General features: G+C 37.7%; 1 protein-coding gene across 3 annotated transcripts in view; it reads right to left on the reverse strand.

Annotated features, from left to right (window-relative positions):
- Positions 1–9,561, reverse strand: part of nrg3b (neuregulin 3b) — a 172,459-nt gene that overhangs the window by 57,233 nt on the left and 105,665 nt on the right. The gene's annotated exons all lie outside the window — the stretch shown is intronic.

The raw sequence follows: 9,561 nt of genomic DNA on the forward strand, positions 1-9,561 counted from the left end.
CTTTGACTTGGTGCGAGCACTCCTTTGTGTCTGTGATGATACATTTCCAGACTGATACAAATGAGTGAGAAGCTTAACATTTCAGTGCAAAATGCCAGGCTGCTGTCATCTTCGGAGGGGAGGGGTGGGTAGAGGGGTGAATTTTAAGCCACCTCTTAGCATTGTTGGCAGTGTATCTGCATGTTTTGGCAACACTCCCTGTAAGCTCTGCATATAAGGATTCACTGGGCATGTCCACACTGAGCATGTGCACACAAAAACAAACTCTTATCTCTGTCCCAGTCCTGTGCAGGGTATTTATGTCAATATTAAATGAAACGAGAAATGAAATTAGAAAATAAATGTCTTTTGGAATGTGTCCATCTCTTGTGTGCTCCCATATAGCGCGTGTGAGATGCCTCAGAACATTTATCACACATGATGCAGTTTGCCTGTTGTAATACGAGGAATGGGCTGAGATATTATTATTAATGCTAAATTAAATTTCATACAAATCTGCTTTATTTGAGACGGTAAATGCAGTTCTGTTTAACACTTACATAAATGACTGGACAAGGAGCAGTGAACTGTGTATTAAACTTTTAAACAGTGACAGTTCAGTCAATTTCTCAAACGTGCTCCCATTTACTGTTGCTTTTACAGCTCCATCAAACACAGCTGCTGAATCATTTTACACTAACATGTAAAATGCAATAATTTCTTTTCTGCCAACATGAGCAAACAAACTAGTTAAAAACCATGCATACTAATACTAGTATTTTGGTGCAGCCAGCCTGTTTCTAAGGGGCAGTGTAGGGATTCAAGTAACATTTAATCTAAGCTTTAATCTCATCTTTCTTTGATTCATGACACATACTGTATTTGAGATTTAAGAGCTTCATAACTCCAAAGGAGGACAAATTGACTTTTTTGCCACAAAGTCATTATTTCCTGAAAGTATCCTCTTCTTCATCATCTGCATCATCTAAAAGTGCTATGGCAGGAGTGACGTGCAGCAGAACCATCACAGTAATGGCTGCACAGCACTTTGTTGAGAGGAGTAATATGCAGAATATTTTGGCTAAGTTGTTACACTTTTATTTTGTCTTTAATAGTGCAGCATTTAAAGGTGCATTAAGCTTTTACACATTGCCTGATAAATTAAGTGAAAATGGGACAGGATGTTGTGTGTGTGTGTAATGTTTGTGCTTTGTGTCATGTAGCAGAGTGTTCTACTGGATTGCCAAATTTACTAGTTAGTTAGCTAATGCTGGTTTTAGACTTGTGGCTGCATTTTGTTGCTCCAGGCATCTGTAGTTTATGTCATCACTTAAGGAAACAGGACATAATGGGCGGGACAAAAAGCGGTTAGGAGTAGGAGCTGCTTAGGGTGTCAGTTTGTTTTGAGTCTGATGAGATCCTCTAGCAGCTGAAAAGAAATTAGGCAGCGTAGCTATAATGAAAGACTGTCCATCTGTACCAACAATATGCCTAGGCTCCTGAAATGCTGATCTTTTGTTTGCAATTTAATTTCTCTTAGACCCTCTTAGGAAACATTCCTGACATCTAAACACTTAGCCTCACAGATCAATTTTTACTGTTGTAATATAAAGGGCTACAGGCCACTGTGAGTAATGCAAGTGTGTTTCTCCATCTTGTCCACTGTTTGTACTCTGAGTAGTGGATTTGTGGAACTCGGTGGACATTCATTTCAAATGTCTATCAGGCTATTGAGGAGCATTTATTTTACATTCACTGTGCTTCTGTCTTTTTACACCATGTCAAGAAACGTGGAAACAAGGAACAGGAGAGAACTGTGGCTGAGTGTTTTATAGGATATCATAAGGTATTGCAAGATGCAAGAGGAAATATAAAATGACTTTTATATCAAGAGTGTTCAATGTCCTAAATTCATAATAATTAAAAAAATCTAAAATTACTAAATATTTCTTTGCTTACTTGACTGCTTTTGACAATGTACTGCTATTTTAATCCAGTAATAGGTACAACTCTATTTTCCTTGCATTTATTGTTATATGTTAAATTATATCAACATGGATTTGGCTGTGCTGTGATTATCCTAAGGATGGAGGATTGTAGTAAAGCTTGTTTTCCCTCTTTGTGCAACATTTTATTAAATTCTCAGCTGAAACACTGTGTGCTATGTTGTTGTCTAGTCAAGTCAATAATGGAAGTAATTGTGTCTGACCATGGTCGCCTTGAAAGACCCCATTTGTTCTCAGTATTTCATTTGGTTTCAATTAAAATTGTAATCACAAGTGAACATCCAAATGATGTTTTTTTCTGGTTTTGATTCTGCAGTGAGAGTCAACTGTAATAAAACACCAAAGTGGCAAAGTTCTTTGTAAAAGATTTTGCAGTCAGTGGATATAAAAGCACTATTGTTAAATAGGTTTCAACCTCATGATTAAAATACTTAATGACTTAAGTTATTCTGTCTATAAAAGTGACATATTTCAGTTTCTGCTTTTGAGGCAGTGTGCTACTACTTTTCAAAGCATGTCTTCCAAACGTAACTGAGCAGAATGGGTCCAAACAGAGGCCACACTGTGGTCAAGTACTGTAAGATAAAGAAGAAAATGATCTTGTTAGCAACCATTCTTGAACCACTGTCGATTTAGATAGAAAGGCTAAATGCCTTTTTATCAACCTACTCAGAGTGATGTGTGATTACAGCATACACTACCTCTAAAGTCTATACTGACAAAGACCACAGATATGAACCTATTTATTGGTCAGAGGATGACCCTGGACACAGATGCACAGTTATGTTTAATCATCATGTATGAAATAGATGCAGGTAATATGCTATGAAATAAAAGCAAACAACTCAAAATAACACCTGAGTAATATGATTCATCTGAGTGAGTCACAAAGAAAATCAGTATTTAGTGATTAATTTCTTGGGAAAGGCATTTTATACATGCTGTAGGAGTATTAATATTACAATATAAATATTGTGTACTGCTCCACACTCTGGCTTATTTCTACCTCAGATTAACAAGGCTCTATACATTTTTTTTTATTTAAACATGACTTAAAGGTGCAATGTGTGGTTTTTTTTTACCACTAATGTCACTGAAGAGCAATGACTACTGTTGGTTTTGATGAGTGTATCCGCATATTATTTGTGCCAACCAATGTGATATGCAGAGGGGACAGTAGGGATAGACTGTGGGACATATATCACAACAGAATGAACAGTTTTACAAAATCATTAGTTTTCTATCTGTATCAAAGATCTGACATAAATTGCTCAGACAATACTTGAAGTTTATGCATGAAACTAAGCCTGTTGCTACAGTATCGAATAAAATGATGTTAGTCCATAATATTAGCATCTACCAACAGGCATTAACATGCTGTAAAAGGCAGCAAAGCATCAATAAAGGAGGAGAAAAAGAAAAAGATCAGCGGGTGCTCCAACTTTCAAATCTGCAAATCTTTCAGACAAGGAGAGAGCATTCAACATACTTGTTAGGCGGTACTACTTGTTAATAATAAATCTTGGTACATTTTAAAATGAAAATTAAGTGTAAACCCGCCTCTACCCAATAGTTTGCTTCTTGCTGCACACATAAATACCAGGTTGGAAGGAGCAGAGATTACCATCTGCTTCTCTCTACATAGTCCAAAAACATGCTTTGGTGGTCATAGAGAAGGCCAACAAGCTGTCAGATGAAGGGGGTAAACAGAGCTAGAAGTACTATTTTCTTGTCATTTTTAAAAATCTAGCAACTCCGGTTTCTACAGAAAGTAGGTCAAGGAAAAGGGACATTTTGAAAGATGAGCTGCTCTCTAAAATCCAAACAGCAGTCAAGTGGAGGTGGCTTGTGGCCTCTCGTTAGACTTCAAAAGGTAAATTATACAGCACAACCACTAAATGAAGGTCTATACTATGCTCATTTTGAGGATAGATTTATAAGCGCACAGAGCACAATCAAACATCAATGAATAATTGCAAACAAATCATCTCAACTTTACGATGACTGCAACGTGATTATTAGCCTTTTGTGTAATAACAGTTCCAAACAACACTCACTCAGAAATGATAACAGGGCTATATCTCACTGAAATTCAACCAATCTTTCAGGTGACGCATAGGAGACTCTCCCACATGAATTTAGCACTTCCAGCTGCAGTCTACCCTCCATGGTACATTAACAGTGAGTGTCTTGTCAGTCCAATTCCCCGGCAGTCTCAGAGAGGGAGACGACAAGACAAGGATAAATGGGCTCCGGGAGGTAGGCTTCTTCCAGATTATATAACAAAGGAGAATGAATTCTGGTAAGGATGTTATGTGAGGAAATATGCTCATAAAGAATATTTTTATCCGGAATGTGTGGAAGATTTTTTTTTTTTTAAATCACCCTCAAGCACAACTTTGTTGTCTTGGTCCCTGTGATCCACCTTGCATCATTATCAGTCATGGATATAAGAGATGCATCATTTTTGCAGTGATGTGTCCCTGCTCAGTTGTACTACAAAGGGATCCTGTCACAAATGTGACTTTGGAGCCATAGATTTTTGGGTCAATTTTCAATGCAGTCGGAAACTCTGCTCTACTTTAATACTTCCTCGGAGAACATTTAGATAAGCATCTCCCTTCCTATCTCAAATTCAATGAAACGACAACCCCTACAGCGTGCCCGATTCTGATAAGAGAGAAAAGACAGGCTATGATATGTCTTGCTGAAGCACACTGATGCTCAGTTTTATAACCTGGGTCAGACTTAGCTGAGCCTAACCTCAACCTCAGACTTTCAAGCACATAGAAGAAAGCACTGCTGAATAACCGCACAAAGAATGAGAGTAATTAGGCTAACTGGAAGTGTTTTCACAAGGCTGCAGTTACCCTGCAGTTCTTTCCAATACAACTTTTCTCTGACAGTCACGCCAGGATACATTCATTGACGAATTTAAACACATAAAAATCTGATTTTGCTTGCAGTTTTACTGCACTGTCAATACCAGAAATAAATGTGGCCAAGCCTGCGCTGTGATTAGAATTCTGCACTGTCTGCCTCATTCCAGATGCACAGGCAGGTATGATATATGGCAAGATAGTGTGAGGGAAAGCAGGAAAGAGTAATAAAGGCATAGATCTAAAGGCACACAGCCTTATTTACAACAATAATGGCCATCCGCAGGCCAATTGTATACATAGTATACAATGACAACTCATAACATCTCCAGACTCAGTCATCCAAAATAACATATCACTAAGTTTAACAGTAACCTGTGTGGCATTCAGAAGGGCAAAAAATACCCAGTGTGGTCCATATGATATTTTCAGTTACTGTTTGGTTGCTCATTTTGTGGCTGAAAATATTATTCAGTCCGTTTAGCAGCAACAGTGACTGTTGTCAACCTCTCCACGTCACACAAATTTTATAGCAAGAATCAAGGAGCTCTCTGTGGCCATTTCAAACTCCCCTGCACCATATTGATCTGCCACTGACATGGCTGTAATGCAGGACACTGGTGTTAATGGAGGGTGATAAAGTAACTATAAACCGGCTGCAACTCACCAGTGTATCATTGTAAAGACTGATAGCAGTAAACAAGAGCTGCAGACGCAAGAAGACTAACAAACAGGAGTTTTACATTTTTCATGTTCCTTCCTTAAACACAGAGGTCTTACTGCATATGGATTCTTATTGAAGATGAGAATAAGACAGCACTTTACCACAGAAAACAACAAATACAAAGTGTGCAATATGAGGTCTTCTGAGATTATAAGCTCAATGTAATGGTTGCTTTCTACTTGAGCCTTAAATATGCATGTTTTGAGAGCTTGGTGGGGGGCGGATAGTTGGTCTTTTTGTTTGTTTATCATGTCCCAGAGGAATAGTGGAAAATGGATGAAGAAATCTAATTGCCTTTTTTGTTACCCCTAACCTTTCACATCAGGGTGCATGTAACTTTCTGCAATTACACTGTGTGCCAAAGGGTATGTGGTTTAGGTTTCAGTAATCTTTTCCCTTTGGAGTAAACCTACTGTTACTCCGTATGTACTGTATATATTGCAGACCCTTCACTACTAAATACACGGCAACATGAGAGCTGTCTTCTTTACCTTAGTTACAACCATCAGTCATGTTTGCCACTGGTGAAATAGTAAGCTAATAATTATTGATTGCCACTGAGGTCAGTCAAATTTTGAATTTGCTCTCTTGCTGCAGGGATTAAGTCCTGCTCAATGACGCCTCGTCTCTGGTTTGTCCAGTTAAACGATCATCTGTCTAAGCCTCTAGCTATAAGACCACATACGGTATTTATTGCTTATATGACTGTGGCAGTAGGAGAGAGCCGTGTAAGAGAAGGTAGTTGTATTACACAGGCACGTGACTCAAAAGAGGGGGATTAAAGGGGTCAGTGTTGATCAAGGTTGATTATGCAGGAGGGAAGCGACTGACAGTCAGATGTTGGTTTCAAATCCTCACAGTAATATTTTATTATTTTATTAATTATACATTTTGACTCAACTGTTGGATGTTGGTTTTAATACCCCACTGTAATATTTGACCTATTTATAATTTAAGACCTCATGAGAATTTAACTTGTCGTTATGAAAATATTACTGATCGGTATTTATTGTTAGTTATTATTACTGGTTTTAATGTATTAGTACTTATACATGGTAGTCATTATTGTTGAATGTTTTATGTTTTTCCCTACTTGCCTACGAGTTGCCATGAAATTTTGCTGCATTGGATACAATGACGAAGAATCTATCTATCTATCTATCTAAAGAATATGAATAAAAAGATTTAAAAAAAAAGTGGTTTAAAAATATCCCCATTTCTAGTCCCTTATTATGGGTCTAGGCCCATTCATTTCCCATGATGCAATGTGATAGGATCTTTCATTAGATCCTTCTTGCCTGTTAAATGCCCACATCTTTCAAATCCTGCACTTTCAGTTTGTAATGAATGCTTTTTGGTAGAAATTTGAAGTAGCAAGCCAAGCCAAAACATCCCCAAGTAACATCATCACGGTTTGTTGTGCAACATTCGAAACGCTCCATTAAAAGCCAAAGAAGATGTTATTAAATTGTTCTCACAGACTAAGTAGTAGCCTGCCCCTCATGACAAATTATCTGAACATCACATCTAAAATTGGTGGAGTGCCCTTTTAAATCCAACACACAGCAACTGTTGTGTGAGAACTGATACAGCATTACTGTGGGTACACATACTGTATGTGTCAGAAGACTCGCTAGCAAAAGTCTTATCACAGCTACAGATGTTTTTTAGAAAGACCAGAAAGTGTTGCTGTTCTTTCACAGATCCAGAGTAACTCTAAATAAAGCTGATATTTTTGGAGACAGTAAATTGATAATCCAGTAATTGTTACAAATCAGAAGTTATTTTTACAATGTTGGTTTTACAGCAAAGGAGCAGAGACAAAGAAAAAAAAATCTTTAGGTATTAATGAGATTTATAAGCAGCTTTTTAACACTGTATTACGCAGAATTGCATTTTAAAGAGCTTTCATTTGTTTAAGGTTATCTCCCAATACGCAAAGGTTATTGCCACTTATATATTATTTGTGCAGTAAAAACCAGTGGTGTCCTTGTTGCTCTTGAAGCTTAGCTCTTAGCAGAAAAGGTTCTGTTTAACAAGCACTTCATCATGTTGAGTGACGGCTGAGTTAGAATTAGTGCTGTTACTGCTTGGACAGACTCACAGCGGACGCTAGAGAGCTTTGATACAAGTCTCACAGATTTGCAGTAGCTCACAGGGAGAAGACAACATCTGTTTTAGACATATGTTCATTATATACATACAGCGTGTTAGAAATAAAACTATATGGGTGTGTACAATAAGCCTGTCAATGAGGCACTGGAGTGAAAAAGACAGATTTGGTTAATTATCATTTTTAAATCAATATGCATACAATCAAGAAAATAAAATTGTTCCATTCAGATGAGTTTTATTTAATGTTTAGTCAGGTTTTCCAGTCAACTGGTAAAATGTGTTTACAGATATGTTTTCCCATTTTAGACAAACACTGGAAATCTTTGTTCAGATTCTTATTTTTAATGTAATTATGTTTTGTTATTATGATTGTTTGGGGTTTTTTTTGCACAAGTATTGCAGAGATTTCTCACTTTCAGAACATGGTAACTCTTCAGATGATGCTAGCTGAAAAAGCTTTGGAAACAAACATTAACTGAGCAGAACTTGGGCAGAGAAATAAACTGACTGATTTATGCTGTTCTGTAGTGCTATCAATAATAGCTCTCATTTGCTGTGGACTTTCTGCAGCGTTAAATGAATGGCTAATACAGCTTTCTCTTAAAATGATGTAGAAAATTTTATTTTCCTATAACCCGTCATACTATTTCACAGCATAGTAATGCTCAGTATTCTGCCTGTTTTGTCTTTGCACCGTTTAGCTCCAACATACAGTACTCGAGTTCAGTATATCGCACTATCACCACCTGGCAAAATAGTCAGTGGCAGCTTCTCGTCCTTGTTACATTGTGTCCATCCTGGTTTCGCTTTCTCTGTGAACCAACTACATTAAATCCATATTTCTATCTGCCCCTCAACCCCCACTTTGACCTTCCTTGTTCACGTTCTTCTAGGTGTCCCTCTCAATCCATCTGCCTCTTCGCTGGCTGAAGGAGTGCAAATTGAGTGTATATGAGTTCAGGTTGCTGGAAGAGAGAAGCTCAGATCTGGCATGTCTGATGGCCTCTCTCACTTTCAGTTGCTCCTCACCTTCTTATCGACATTTATTGCAGCTGCTACTCAACCCTCCTCGTCTAATTCCAACCCTGTGCGTCTAACCTCAACAACTAATTCTCTGTATAGCTCTCCTCCCTCTGAAGGTTCTGTCACCTGCCTTGACAAGAGGTTACACAATATTCGAAACTCTTTCTTTTAACTATCCACCGGCCCTGTCCTCAATTCCCCCCCACTACTTCCTCTGCTGACCTTCCTGACTTTGGTTTAAATTATCTCGCTCCTTTCTGTGCGGATGAGGTCCTGAAACTGATCCACAGTCTTGCCACTTTTTCTGATTGCTATCATCAGCACCTCTCTCACGGTAGACCGATTACATCTGCCTTCAAGTCGGGTGAGATGCTGCTGTGAAAGCACTTCACAATAATGGAACTTTACAAACTTTAAAAAAGTCAATCAATATCAATAATACGATACTTTATAATACTATGATGGTTGTACTACTACATCATTAGCATCAACAGCTTATATGATGTGAACTACATGGGTTATTCTCAGCCAACTGCATCAGTTTATCATCTTTAAATGTGCTTTAAGTAAAAGTAATATGCAAACATTATACTTCATATTCTTAATAGCATTCTGCTGACAGTTGTTTGTTTGATGTGTAAAATGTTGCCTGGATACAACCTTATAATTGGCCCCTCTAAACAGTAACTACATGAGGCAACATGACAACACAGTCCATTCAATTCAGTGGGAAGGTGTATCCAAACTTCTAACTGGTAGTGTATGTCAATAATAGGCTCTAATAAACATTTTTTATATTTATACATACAAGTTACATTTTTACATTGTTAATCTG

Source organism: Monopterus albus, unplaced genomic scaffold (genome assembly GCF_001952655.1).
Source record: "Monopterus albus unplaced genomic scaffold, M_albus_1.0 scaffold69.1, whole genome shotgun sequence".
NCBI classification, from domain to species: Eukaryota; Metazoa; Chordata; class Actinopteri; order Synbranchiformes; family Synbranchidae; genus Monopterus; species Monopterus albus.